At 38.4% G+C, this 15,160-nt stretch overlaps 1 long non-coding RNA gene across 2 annotated transcripts in view; it reads right to left on the bottom strand.

Moving 5' to 3' along the window:
* The window catches only part of LOC127484385 (uncharacterized), a 224,453-nt gene that overhangs the window by 204,721 nt on the left and 4,572 nt on the right, over positions 1-15,160 (bottom strand). For both annotated transcript variants that reach the window (XR_016231160.1, XR_007911305.3), the window contains exon 2: positions 81-313. This is a non-coding gene — a long non-coding RNA (uncharacterized LOC127484385). The remainder of the gene's footprint in view (positions 1-80; positions 314-15,160) is intronic.

The following is a 15,160-nucleotide window of genomic DNA, read 5'->3' as shown; positions in this document are numbered from 1 at the left end:
GAATGCAATGTCATCCCTATCACACCTTGGCATGGTGCTGCTTGCATGCCAGGCACTGTCCTAAGTGCTTTTTCTCTTACCTCAGTTATTCCCCAAAGCCCTGGGAGTGAAGCGTGAAGAAGCTGGGTGTAGCTGGTTGAAGCTGCTGGTCACAGGCAGAGCAGCACTCCTACCAGGCAGGTGCTCCACAGTCAGTGCCCTAGGCGAGCAAGCCACCCTGTGTGCAAGCACAGGGACACGGTTCTCCTCCTCTTGGCACAACTCCTCGGTCAGACATCTTAGAAAGGTCAGAGGCACGATGATGTTCTCTAGTCTGACAAATGCAACAGTGAAGCAAATTGTCAGGAGGCAATCCGTGTGGAAACAGAGGTTGGCATTCTCAATCTTGACTGATGAACTTCACCCTTAGTTGCTCTCTAAGTCTTGGGATGTTAGCCAATAATCACACAACAAGTATTACTTATTTTCTAATGACTGGAGTGAAATCAATGATGCTTTATAGCCCTTGTCTCCTTCATTGAGGAACAGTGTTTTGTTTTGTTTTCTCTTCACACTATTTGTTGAACTCTTTTACTTAGCTTTATTTACAAAAATAAAGTAACCTGGGGCTGGCATTGTGGCACAGCGAGTAAAGCCACCACCTGCAATGCCCATATCCCATTTGAGTGCAGGTTCATGTCTCACCTGCTCCACTTCCACTTCTTTAGCTTCCTGCTAAAGGCCTGGGAAAGCAGCAGCTAATGGCTCAAGCGCTTGCACCATTGCTATCAACATCATTGCAGCCATCTGGGGAGTGAACCAGCAGATGGAAGATCTCCCTCCCTCTCTCTCTGTAATTATTTCAAAATAAGTAAATAAATCTTTTTTATATATATTTTATTTAAGTTATACCAGTTTCCTATATTTCCTGTATACCATTTTAGGAACACAGTGGCACTTTTCCCCCCACCCTCACTCCCACCCACGATCCAACCCTTCCTCCCTCTCCATCTTGGATTCTCACTGTTAATATTTACACTCTCGGGTTCTCACTCTTAATTTTTACAATGATCTATTTGCAGTACACTTAATGATCGTACAGTCAACCCTATCCTAAGTAAAAGAGTTCAACAAATAGTGTGAAGAGAAAACAAAACAAAACACTGTTCCTCAATGAAGGAGACAAGGGCTATAAAGCATCATTGATTTCACTCCAGTCATTAGAAAATAAGTAAATAAATCTTTAAAAAAGTAAATTAACCAGCATGTATTGATGCTTCATGCAATTAGCATTGGGTCAAAACAATTTGGAGACCACTGGCCTAGAAATTCAGAGATAACTACACAACATTCTATGCGGCTCCAGAATGTCGCTTACACTTAAAACGTTTGTGGCCATTACCTTCTAGGAGATAAGGTTGTTTGTGAGAAATCATTTTAACATAACCTTTTACTTATTTACTTATTTCTACTTATTACTTATTCTTATTTCTACTTAACACTTCTACTAATTTTTTTTACTTATTTCTACTTATTATAGACTTAAATAATGTTGACATTTCTTAAGCTACTATGAAATATTTTGTAAGGAAAATGTACTTATTAAAGATTTATTTATTTATTTGAAGGGGAGAGTGACACAGACCAGGCCAATTTAAAGTAAAGGGGCCTGTGATCTTCACTGTAAGACGTTCTGTCAATCACCTGAAATCAAATGCTGCATCCAGACAGAAATCTACTTCCCTATATTCAGAATCTTATCGACACATCTACTACATGTGTCCATCACAGGTGTTTAAGTATGGCTAGGGCTGCCACGTATGATTGTGCCGGTTGTGCACTGCTCACAGATACCTGGCTAACCTGGGATGCCTTGACAAATTTACACATTGTCCAGAGCTGCTCTAACTAGACTACACGCTCCCTGAGAGTGGAGAGCATTCTCAGTGATCTACTTGACACTTGACACTGTCCCCGGCGACTTGTTTGTCTCTCTAACTATCTGTTGAATTTCAGAGTACATTTTCAGACATAAAATTCCAGCATGCCCCATCATGTTTAATATTCTTCACTCAACTGTGCGGGAAGTCAGTCAGTGCACATTCTCTTAAGCACCCATCACAATGTCAAGCACCTTAGAGTATTTAATGGAGATTAATTTGTTACCATAAATGACCCTTTCTCATTTTCTCTTGTTTCCATCACATTTTCAGATCTATTTTTTATTATCTATCTTCTAAGTTTTATTCATTATATTCTATCTTCCAGGGAGCTTTGTAAGATTGCAGTGCTCACATGCATAGTAAATTTTGAAGTTTTTGTAGTTGAATCAAATGAGATATTGAGTATGGCTAGGAATTTATGATTTCCCATAAACAGTATTGCCATATAAACAGCAAGAATCCAACAAATGTTGATAATTGACAAAAATTATGTTGATAACTGGGATTAAAAGTGCACATTCTGCCTACAGATTAGAAGATGAAAGAATATAGTTTCTGAAATATTTTTAAATTTTAAAAATGGAAGCCAGTGCTGTGGCTTAATGGGTAAAGCCACTGCCTGCAATGCCAACATCCCATACAGGCTCTGGCTCATGCCCCCGCTGCTCCACTTCTGATCCAGCTCCCTGCTTATGACCTGAAAAAAGCAATGGAAGATGGCCCCAGTGCTCAGACCCCTGAACTCACTTGGGAGAACAGGAAGAAGCTCCTGGTTCAGTGTTGGTCAATGCAGCCATCTGGAGAATGAACCAGCAGATGGAAGATCTCTTTCTCTCTCTCTCTGTCTCTCACTCTTTCTGTAACTTTGACTTCCAAACAAATAAATAAACCTTTAAAAGTAAATTTTAAAAATGACCTGGTGGGGCCAGTGCTGTGGCTTAATGGGTAAAGCTGCCACCTGCAATGCTGGCATTCCACATGAGCCACCAGTTCAAGTTTTGGCTGCTCCACTTCTGATCCAGCTCCCTGTTAATAAGCCTGGGAAAGCAGTGGAAGATAGCCCCAGTGCTTGGGCCCCTGCACCCATGTGGGAGACCCAGAGGAAGCTCCTGGCTCCTGGCTTTGGCCTGGCCCAGCCAGCCCCAGGCCACTGACGCAATGGGGAGTGAACCAGCAGATGGAAGATCTCTCTCTTTCTCTTTCTGTAACTCTTTCAAATAAATAAATATTTTTTAAAAAATGACTTAGTTTTCTGTGCATGTAGAAAATTCTATTAATGTTTAGCATCTAAATGTTGGTTTTAATTTTTTTCTACCACAGAAGCCATGTAAACTGGGGAGAAGATATTCCTTTACTCACTCATATTGGTTTATGAGAGTTCTTAACCGACAAGTTTAGATGATGTTATGCAAAAAAACTACCTGCTCTACAAGACCAGGAGGGAAAAAGAGAAAGAAGAGGAAAGGGATAACAAATGCTAGTTATCTTTTTTTTTTTTTTAAGAAAAATGCTCCATTTTAGGGAGGGATTTTCATAGTATTCCCAAAAATTCAACTTCAAGAATCAAATAACTGTCTCTCAAAAGTGATCCAGATATGGGACTAATTAAAACCAGTAAATAATTCAAAGACAAGCCAGAACATTTAAAATGTAAAGAATCAAGGTGCAAAGCCCATTTGCTAAAATTGAAAAAGATTCAGACAGAATCATTCAACTCAAAGAGTAAAAGTGATTAATTGTTGCTTTCTTCCACTTGTTGCTAGACTACACTTACCACATAACCATTCCGAAAGTTAAAAAAGAAATAGTATCTGTAGAAGCAACCATGGCTTTACTTTGGAGACAAGCTGCTTGAGTTTGGATACTGGTTCTACCATTTATTCACTGTGTGATGTGACCTTGAAAATTTTTACTTCTCTATCCCTTTTCCTTGTCTATAAAATGGAAGATAATAATGATACATAGTTCAGAATGTTGCTGCAGGGAGTAATGAGACAATGTGTAAAATACTTAGTCCAGAGTCTAGACCACAATAAATACTGACTAAAACTTTGACTGTTATTAGAGGTAAAGAACTTACAGACCAAAGCAGATATTAAAAGGCCATAGACGTTTTCAAATAGTGAGTATCTTCAATATGTCAGTGAGCATGCTAGCCAATTTTTTTAAAGATTTATTTATTTTACTTGAAAATCAGAGTTACACAGAGAGAGAGGAGAGGCAGAGAGAAAGAGAGAGAAAGAGAGAGAGAGAGAGAGGTCTTCCATCCAATGGTTCACTCCCCAATTGGCCGCAACAGCCAGAGCTGCGCCAATCTGAAGCCAGGAGCCAGGAGCCTTCTCCGGGTCTCCCACGTGGGTGCAGGAGCCCAATGACTTGGGCTATCTTCTACTGCTTCCCCAGGCCACAGCAGAGAGCTGGACAGGAAGTGGAGCAGCTGAGTCTTGAACTGGCGCCCATATGGGATGCCGGTACTTCAGGCCAGGGTGTTAACCCACTGCGCCACAGCGCCGGCCCGGATGCTAGCCAATTTTCATACTTTATTTTGTTGAATTAGTTGCTTTTAAATTATATAACAAACACATGTCCCCTAGTAAAAGAATTGAAAGAATACAGGATGACTTATTGTGAAAATGAAAAAGAGAATATCTCAACTAATCGCTTATTTCCAATGACAATGAAAACGTTCATTCCAGTAACTCAGAGATAACCTATAAAAGCTACTTAGGGGGAGGAGCATACGCTGCTGGTTTCTATACCTACACCTCTCTACCTCTCTCTCTGTATATGTGTATATATATAGACCTCATCTGTTACTACACAAATGCTATATATACTACCTTGAATTTGGTTTTGACTTATCATAGCTTGGTCCTTTCCTATGTGACTACTTTTAAATGAACTTTTCATTTGGCATAATTTTTTATTTATGCAAAAGGTACTTATTAACATTTTATATAATAAAGGTACTTGTTAAAAACAAGAAGTTAACATTGGTACATTCATATTAACTAAACTCTGGACTTCATGTGGGTTTCACTACTTTTTCCACTAATGTCCTTTTTAGATATTGTTCCAGGATCCAAGCCAGCACATCATGCTGAATTTAATCCACATCAGTTTTCATTTTTTCTATATCATTTTATTTTAATAACTGCCTAGCATTTTACAGGATGGATGTACCATAATTTTTATGATCCACTGATACATTTTCCTTCATTTCTAGTTTTTGATTATTACAAACAATGTTGTCATGAACATCTTAGTGCAATGTGCTGTGGCATAATCCTAGAAACAGAATTACAGTGTCAAAATATGTACTCTTGGAATTTGGATGTATATCACCATATTGCCTCTAAAATGGTTACACTAATTCATATTCCACAAGTTCAAATAAGAGTTTTTGTTTCTCTATAAGTCTTGCTCATTTGAGAGTGGTAATGGCATTTTGTTGTTTTTGTTTGCAGCTATTTAATGATGAGTAAAGCTGAGCATCTTTTCAGATGTTTGTTGGCAATTCATATTTCATTTCCTATAAACTGCCAATTTGTCTTCTTTAAGTATTCTTCTGTTGGGTTGTTCATCTTTTCCTTATTGATTTATAAGAGCTTTTTTTAAACTTTTATTTAATGAATATAAATTTCCAAAGTACGATTTATGGATTACAATGGCTTCCCCCACATACCGTCCCTCCCACCCACAACCCTCCCCTTTCCCACTCCCTCTCCCCTTCCATTCACATCAAGATTCATTTTCGATTATCTTAATATACAGAAGATCAGCTTAGTATACATTAAGTAAGGATTTCAACAGTTTGCTCCCACACAGAAACATAAAGTGAAAAATAATAGATGATTTTTTTTAAATGATGATGAAATCAGATCAGACCTATTGTCATGTTTAATCCCAGTGAGAGTCAAGTTGGGAGTTGAGATCCTACATGAGGAGTAAGTGCACAGTGACTCCTGTTGTTGACTTTACCAATTGACACTCCTGTCTATGGCATCAGTAGTCTCCCTATACTCCAGTCATGAGTTTCCAAGGCTATGGAAGCCCTCTGAGTTCTCCGACTCTTATCTTATTTAGACAAGGTCATAGTCAAAGTGGAGGTTCTCTCCTCCCGTCAGAGAAAGGTACCTCCTTCTTTGAAGACCTGTTCTTTCCACTGGGATCTCACTCGCAGAGATCTTTTGCCAGAGTGTCTTGGCTTTCCATGCCTGAAATACTCTCATGGGCTTTTCAGCCAGATCCGAATGCCTTCAGGGCTGATTCTGAGGCCAGAGTGCTATTTAGGACATCTGCCATTCTATGAGTCTGCTGAGTATCTCACTTCCCATGTTGGATCACTCTCCCCTTTATTTATTCCATCGGTTAGTGTTAGCAGGTACTAGACTTGTTTATGTGCTCCCTTTGACTCTTAGTCCTTTCATTATGATCAATTGTGAACTGAAATTGATCACTTGGACTAGTGAGATGGCATTGGTACATGCCACCTTGATGGGATTGATTTGGAATCCCCTGGCACGTTTCTAACTCTACCATTTGGGGCAAGTCAGCTTGAGCATGTCCCAAATTATACATCTCTTCCCTCTCTTATTCCCACTCTTATGTTTAACAGGGATCACATTTCAGTTAATTTTTAACACTTAAGAATAACTGTGTATTAATTACAGAATTAAACCAGTCATATTAAGTAGAACAGACAAAAAAACTACTAAGAGGGATAATGTATTAAGTTGTTCATTAACAGTCAGGGCTATGCTGATCAAGTCACCGTTTCCCATAGTGTCCATTTCACTTCAGGAGGTTTCCTTTTTGGTGTTCAGTCAGTTGTCACCGATCAGGGAGAACATATGGTATTTGTCCCTTTGGGACTGGCTTATTTCACTCAGCATGATGTGTTCCAGATTCCTCCATTTTGTTGCAAATGTCTGGATTTCGTTGTTTCTTACTGCAGTATAGTATTCTAAAGAGTACATATCCCATAATTTCTTTATCCAGTCTACCGTTGATGGGCATTTAGGTTGGTTCCAGGTCTTAGCTATTGTGAATTGAGCTGCAATAAACATTAGGCTGCAGACCGCTTTTTTGTTTGCCAATTTCATTTCCTTTGGGTAAATTCCAAGGAGTGGGATGGCTGGGTCGAACGGTAGGGTTATCTTCAGGTTTCTGAGGGATCTCCAGACTGACTTCCATAGTGGCTTGACCAGTTTGCATTCCCACCAACAGTGGGTTAGTGTCCCTTTTTCCCCACATCCTCGCCAGCATCTGTTGTTGGTAGATTTCTGAATGTGAGCCATTCTAACTGGGGTGAGGTGAAACCTCATTGTGGTTTTGATTTGCATTTCCCTGATTGCTAATGACCTTGAACATTTTTTCATGTGCCTGTTGGCCATTTGGATTTCCTCTTTTGAAAAATGTCTATTGAGGTCCTTGGCCCATCTCTTAATTGGGTTGTTGGTTTTGTTTTTGTGGAGTTTCTTGATCTCTTTGTAGATTCTGGTTATTAACCCTTTATCTGTTGCATAGTTTGCAAATATTTTTTCCCATTCTGTCGGTTGTCTCTTCACTCTCCTGACTGTTTCTTTTGCAGTACAGAAACTTCTCAATTTGATGCAATCCCAATAGTTAATTTTGGCTTTGACTGCCTGTGCCTCCCGGGTCTTTTCCAGAAACTCTTTGCCTGTGCCAATATCTTGAAGGGTTTCTCCAATGTTCTCTAGTAACTTGATGGTGTCAGGTCGTAGATTTAGGTCTTTAATCCATGTTGAGTGGATTTTTGTGTAAGGTGTAAGGTAGGGGTCTTGCTTCATGATTCTGCACGTGGAAATCCAATTTTCCCAGCACCATTTATTGAATAGACTGTCCTTGCTCCAGGAATTGGTTTTAGATCCTTGATCAAATATAAGTTGGCTGTAGATGTTTGGGTTAATTTCTGGTGTTTCAATTCTGTTCCATTGGTCTATCCATCTGTTTCTGTACCAGTACCATGCTGTTTTGATTACAACTGCCCTGTAGTATGTCCTGAAATCTGGTATTGTGATGCCTCCGGCTTTGTTTTTGTTGTACAAGATTGCTTTAGCTATTCGAGGTCTCTTGTGCCTCCATATGAATTTCAGCACCAATTTTTCCAGATCTGAGAAGAAGGTCTTCGGTATCTTGATTGGTATTGCATTGAATTTATAAATTGCTTTTGGGAGAATGGACATTTTGATGATATTGATTCTTCCAATCCATGAGCATGGAAGATTTTTCCATTTCTTGGTATCCTCTTCTATTTCTTTCTTTAAGGTTTTGTAATTTTCATCGTAGAGATCTTTAACATCCTTGGTTAAGTTTATTCCAAGGTATTTGATTGTTTTTGTAGCTATTGTGAATGGGATTGATCTTAGAAGTTCTTCCTCAGCCATGGCATTGTCTGTGTATACAAAGGCTGTTGATTTTTGTGCATTGATTTTATACCCTGCTACTTTGCCAAAATCTTCTATGAGTTCCAATAGTCTCTTAGTAGAGTTCTTTGGGTCCCCTAAATAAAGAATCATGTCATCTGCAAAGAGGGATAGTTTGAGTTCTTCCTTCCCAATTTGTATCCCTTTAATTTCTTTTTCTTGCCTAATAGCTCTGGCTAGAACCTCCAGAACTATATTGAATAGCAGTGGTGAGAGTGGACATCCCTGTCTGGTCCCAGATCTCAGTGGAAATGCTTCCAACTTTTCCCCATTCAATAGGATGTTGGCTGTGGGTTTTTCATAGATTGCTTTGATTGTATTGAGGAATGTTCCTTCCAAACCCAGTTTGCTTAGAGTTTTCATCATGAACGGGTGTTGTATTTTATCAAATGCTTTCTCGGCATCTATTGAGATAATCATATGGTTTTTCTTCTGCAGTCTGTTAATGTGGTGTATCACATTGATTGTCTTGTGCACATTAAACCATCCCTGCATACCAGGGATAAATCCCACTTGGTCTGGGTGGATGATCTTTCTGATGTGTTGTTGCATTCTATTGGCGAGAATTTTATTGAGGATTTTTGCATCTATGTTCATTAGGGATATTGGTCTGTAATTCTCTTTCAGTGCTGCATCTTTTTCCGGCTTAGGAATTAAGGTGATGCTGGCTTCATAGAAAGAATTTGGGAGGATTCCCTCTTCTTCGATTGTTCTGAATAGTTTGAGAAGAATTGGAGTTAGTTCTTCTTTAAATGTCTGGTAGAATTCAGCAGTGAATCCATCTGGTCCTGGGCTTTTCTTTGTTGGGAGGGCCTTTATTACTGTTTCAATTTCTGTCTCAGTTATGGGTCTGTTTAGGTTTTCGATGTCTTCCTGGTTCAATTTAGGTAGGTTGCATGTGTCCAGGAATGTATCCATTTCTGATAGGTTTCCCTGTTTGCTGGCATACAAGTCCTTGTAGTAATTTCTGATGATTCTTTTTATTTCTGTGGTGTCTGTTGTTATGTTTCCTTTTTCATCTCTGATTTTATTGATTTGGGTCTTTTCTTTTTTTAGTTAGTTGGGCCAATGGGGTGTCAATTTTGTTTATTTTTTTCAAAAAACCAGCTCCTCGTTTGGCTGATTTTTTGGAATGTTTTTCTTGATTCAATCCTGTTGATTTCTTCTCTGATTTTAATTATTTCTCTTCTCCTACTAGATTTGGGTCTGGTTTGCTGTAGGTTTTCTAGATCCTTGAGGTGATTTGAAAGCTCATCTATTTGGTGCCTTTCCAATTTCTTGATGTAGACACCTATTGATATAAACTTCCCTATAAGAGGTCTTTTATATGTATGAAATCGCCATTTGTCATGTTTGTTGCAAATAGTTTTCCAGATGATATTTTTTCTTCTGATTTATGCTAATATTTTACTACATACAAGTTAACATTTTATTAAATTACTATGTTTTCTTTATACTTTTGGGTTTTTTTTTTATTCCACACTAACATTTTTATAACATATTCACCTTTGTATACGTTATTTCTAATATCCATAATACCAAAGTAATTATTATAAGTCATCCATGACATTCTAAGGAATACTGAGAATTTTTTCAATCCCCAATTCATAAATATTATTTTATTGGAAAGATCTTATGAAATAATTTCACAAAGATTAACAGTACCAAGCCTCCAACTTTATTTTATTGATTTCTCCCTGTTCTTGCTCCTTGAAATTTGAGTGCTTACATAACCCTGGAGAAAGCTTGGCTGAACTGATTAATTTGTCTTTGGTTGCCTTATGCTCTAGTGTTAACTTCTCTTATTTGGATATGTTTCCCAAGGCATTTTCTACTGAAGCAGGGACCAAGCACTTGGAGCCATCACCAGGTGCCTTCAGGGTTGCACATTAGCAGGAAGATGAACTGGAAGCAGATCCAGGACTAAGCCCAGGCACTGTGATATGGGATGCAGGCATCTCAAATGGCATCTTAACCACTGCACTAAATGCCCAACCATGATGACTTCTCAAAATGGAGTCACTCCCTGAAGTAATTTCTCAAATTGCTTTTCTGTTTCCCTATTGATGGTATCATTCCCATCATAAATACAAACCCTTGACTGATTTTGCATTTCATTTTTCAACTTAACCATAGGATCTATTTGGTGGCTAAGATCCAGTACCCTATTAATTTCTATCTCATTACTAATAATTGAATTTCTTTTCCATAAAGAGAATTTTAACCATGTCCATGGAAGCACTACCCAAGTGGAGAACAGAGGCAACAATGAAACTACCAGCACAGCTACTGAACAATTAACAAGATTGATTCATCAGCTAAGTGAGTGGTTTATCGACTCCACAAGTATTAAAAAGCACCAACTATATTCCAGGAGCTGGTAAAGTTGTGAATTCCCTCATGCAGTTCAGTCTAGGGCTGGGATAATTTTAACCAGCATGTATTGATTGCTTAGTATATACCAAGCAATGTACTGAGTGCTCTAAACATTTTATATTAATTTCCTCACTTGTAAGATGAAGATAATATTAGTACTTATACATAAAGTTGTTGAGAGAATTAAATAGAAAAATATGTGTTCGACCCCTAGAATAGAATCCAATATGCATATGCAACCAATATTAACAGTTGTAGTTATTATTTTCCTTACTACTTAATACAACATAATTATAAAGTGTGACCATTATTATCCCATTTTGCAGATAAAATGGAAGCTTAGTAAATTTAAGAGATCTAAGAAAGGCCACACGGCTTATAATAGCACAGGTAGAATTCAAATTCAAGAAATATTTTTTAGTTTGTTCTTTCAACCACTTCTCTATATGGTGTTATACTTCAGCTAACATAAAAAATTCAAGTTGCCTCATTAGTACAATTACAGAGGGCTACATGACATGGACTTTTCTGATCAAAACTGCAAATGCTAATTTGTAGATATGAAAAGTCTACTTTATCACTCTCATTTTCTAGTTGAGAAACAGGGGCTGAGAGAGGTCTTATATGGGGAAAGTGATTCAGCTTGGACCTCAGAATAGGTCAGTTTGGCTGTAAAGCCAATCACACTGATGAGGAAGCTTTTTCTTCTAAAACATAACCATGGTGAAAGTTTATTTTCACTTTCATAAGATACATTTAACATCTTTATTAACATTAAAGTGGTGAATATTGTTGATAGTTCATAAATGTAATATGACCTTGACTATATGCCTTTAAAAAGTTTAAAACATAGAAATATGCAATGAAGAAAATAAAAAAAAGAAAGGAAAGAAATATCTTAAATATTTCAATGAACATTTTCAAATATACTTTCTATTTTGGAGTAATTTTAGATTTGCAGAAAAGTTTCAAAGATAGAACAATGAGTCTGGATATACCACTCCCAATTTTCTTCATTATTAATATCTTACATTACTATGACACACTAGTAAAAAGTATAAAACACTAGCAATTAACAAATGGAATTTAAAATTAGAAACATGTTACCATTTACATTAGTTCCCAAAAAAATGAAATATTTAGGTACAAATCTAACAAGACATGTACAAGATCTATCATGAGGGAAACTACAAAAATCTGATGAAAAACAAAGAAGAACTAATTGGAGTGATATTCAATATTTCTGGATGGGAAGACTCAGTATTGTCAATATGTCAGTTCTTTCCAATGTGATCTCTATATTCAATGCAATCCCAACCTAAGTCCCAGCAGATTATTTGTGGATGTTGACAAACTGATTCTAAAGTTTTGTCTTTCCAAGACCCAGAATATCAATTCAGTATTGAAGGACTGATATAACCTGACTTCAAGACTCACTATAAAGTCACAGTATTCAAAACACTGTGATACTAGCAAATGAACAAATACAAGGAGACTTCAAAAAGTTCATAGAAAATGAAACTGATAGATAACTATTTTGATGCAAAAAAAATCTTGAAATTCACATATTTTTTTCTTAGTATGCATTTTCCAAGACCTTTTTGGAACCCTCATATGTTTGGATTTCAAATTTTTTTGCAACTAAAATAAACATTATTGAATTATGTTTTCCACAAACTTTTTAAAAAAAACTATTTATTTTATTTGAAAGTCAGAGTTAGAGAGAGATCAGAGAGAGACTGAGATCTTCCATCAGCTGGTTCACTCCTGAGATGGCTGCAGCAACCGGGGCTAGACCAGGTGGAAGCCAGGAGCCAGGAGCTTCGTCTGGGTCTCTCACATGGGTGGCAGGGCCCAAGCACTTGTGCCATCTTCCACTGCTATTTTCAGGCCATTAACAGGGAGCTGGATAAGAAGCGGAGCAACCAGCATATGAACCAGTGCCCATATGGGATGCCAGCATTGCAGGTGGCGGCTTTACCTGCTACGCCACAATGCAGGGCCCTCTACAGAATTTGAGTACACTGTGGACCCACATATAGTCAACTGACCTTTGATAAACAAGCAAAGACAACACAATGGAGAAAAGACACTCTTCAACAAACTGATTATCCACAGACAAAGAAATTAAACAGACTATACGCCCTTCACAAAAATGAACTCAAAATGGATCACAGACCTATATATCAAATGTAAAATCATAAAACTCCTAGAGGAGGGGCCAGTGCTGTGGCACAGTGGGTTAAACCTCCGGCCTGCAGCCCCGGCATCCCCTATGGGCACCGGTTTGAGTCCCAGCTGCTCCACTTCTGATTCAGCTCTCTGCTATGGCCTGGGAACTCAGTAGAAGGTGGCCCAAGTCCTTGGACCTCTGCTCCCACATGGGAGACCCAGAGGAAGCTCCTGGCTCCTGGCTTCAGATTGGCCCAGACCCAGCCATTGTGGCCATTTGGGGAATGAACCAGCGGATAGAAGACCACCCCCCTCTGCCTCTTCTTCTCTGTAACTCTGCCTTTCAAATAAAAAAAGAAAGAAAGAAAAAAAAAACTGGAAGATAACAGGAGAATATCTAGATGGTCTTGTGTATGGTGATAACTATTTGGAAACAATACCCAGGGCATTCATGATCCTTGAAATAAACAATTAAGATGCCGGACTTCATTAAAATTAAAAAAAATTTGATCTGTGAAAGATAATGTCAAGAGAATAAGATGATAAGACAAAAACTGGGGGGAAAATATTTGCAAATGACACATCTGATAAAGGATTTCTACCCAAAATATACAAAGAATTCTCAAAACTCACCATAGAACATGAACAAGATTAAGAAATGAACAAAAGACCCAAATAGACACTTATCAAAGAAGATAAACTGATGGAAAGTAAGTATATTAAAAGGTCTTCAACATCATATGCCATTAGGGAACTTCAATTTAAAACAAGAATGACATATTATCACATACCCACTAGAATAGCTCAAAGTTAAAACACTGATAATACCAAATGCTGGTGAGGATGGGGAGTAACAGGAACACTTATTCATTGAGGTAGGAGAAGAAACTGTATAGCTACTTTGGAAGACAGTTTTGCAGTTCATTATAAAACTACACATACCCTTACCGTATAATTCAGAAATCATAGTCCTTGGTGTTTACTGAAATGAATTTAAACACTATGCCAATACAAAAATTACACAAGTTGTTTATGGCAGCTTTATTCATAATTGCCAAAACTTAGAAGCCACCAGGATGTCTTCTGGAAGGTTAGTGAATAAATGAACCATGGTATCAGTCCAGATGATGGCATATTCTTGTGTGCTAAGGAGAAATGAACTATTAAGCCATGAAACTATGTGGCGGAAACTTAAATGCATATTACTAAATGAAGGAAGCCAATCTGAAAAGGACTCATATGTATTATTCCAATTATATAACATTTTGGAAGAGGCAAAATTATAGGAGACCAGTAATAGGTGATCAGCGATCACAAGGAGTTAGGAGGGAGAGAGGGATAAACAGTCAAAACACAGAGAGCTTTTAGGGCAGAGAAACTATGCATTTGTCAACACATATAGGGTATAAAATACGAAGAATAAATCCTAATGTGAATTATGGACTTTGGACGATAATGATGTTCCAGAGTAGGTTTATTCCTGAAACAAATGTACCACTATGGTGGGGGCTGTCAGTACTAGGGGAGTGTGTGTGTGGAGAGTGAACATAAAGATCCTACATATTTTCTGCTCAATTTTGCTGTGAACTTAAAGCTGCCCTTTTTTTTTTTTTTTTTTTTTGACAGGTAGAGTTATAGACAGTGAGAGAGAGAGAGAAAGGTCTTCCTTCCATTGGTTCACTCCCCTAATGGCTCCTATGGCCGGCGCTGCGCTGATACGAAGCCAGGAGCCGGATGCTTCCTCCCAGTCTCCCATGGGGTGCAGGGACCCAAGCACTTGGGCCATCCTCCGCTGCCCTCCTGGGCCACAGCAGAGAGCTGGACTGCAAGAGGAGCAAATGGGACTAGTACCTGGTGCCCTAACTGGGACGAGAACCGGGGGTGCCGGCGCCACAGATGGAGGATTAGCCAAGTAAGCCCCAGCTTCAGCCAAAGCTGCTCTTAAAAAAAAGTTATTTTTTCAAAATTCAGTGTGACTATCATTTGCTGTTTATTTTTAAAGCTTTATTTATTTACTTGAAGGCAATTACAGAGAGTGAGAGTGACAGCAAGAGAGATTCTCTATCTACTGGTTCACTCCCCAAATGGCCACAATGGCCATGTATGGGCCAGGCAGAAGCCAGGAGCCAGGAACTTCATCTGGGTCTCCCATGTGGGTGACAGGGGCCCAACCACTTGGGCCATCCTCTGCTGCTTTCCCAGACACATTAGCAGGGAGCAGGATCAGAAGTGGAGCAGCTA

Source organism: Oryctolagus cuniculus, chromosome 1 (assembly GCF_051225735.1).
Source record: "Oryctolagus cuniculus isolate XC-2025 breed Fujian yellow rabbit chromosome 1, ASM5122573v1, whole genome shotgun sequence".
Classification (NCBI taxonomy): domain Eukaryota; kingdom Metazoa; phylum Chordata; class Mammalia; order Lagomorpha; family Leporidae; genus Oryctolagus; species Oryctolagus cuniculus.
This window is presented reverse-complemented; position numbering and strand designations above follow the sequence as displayed.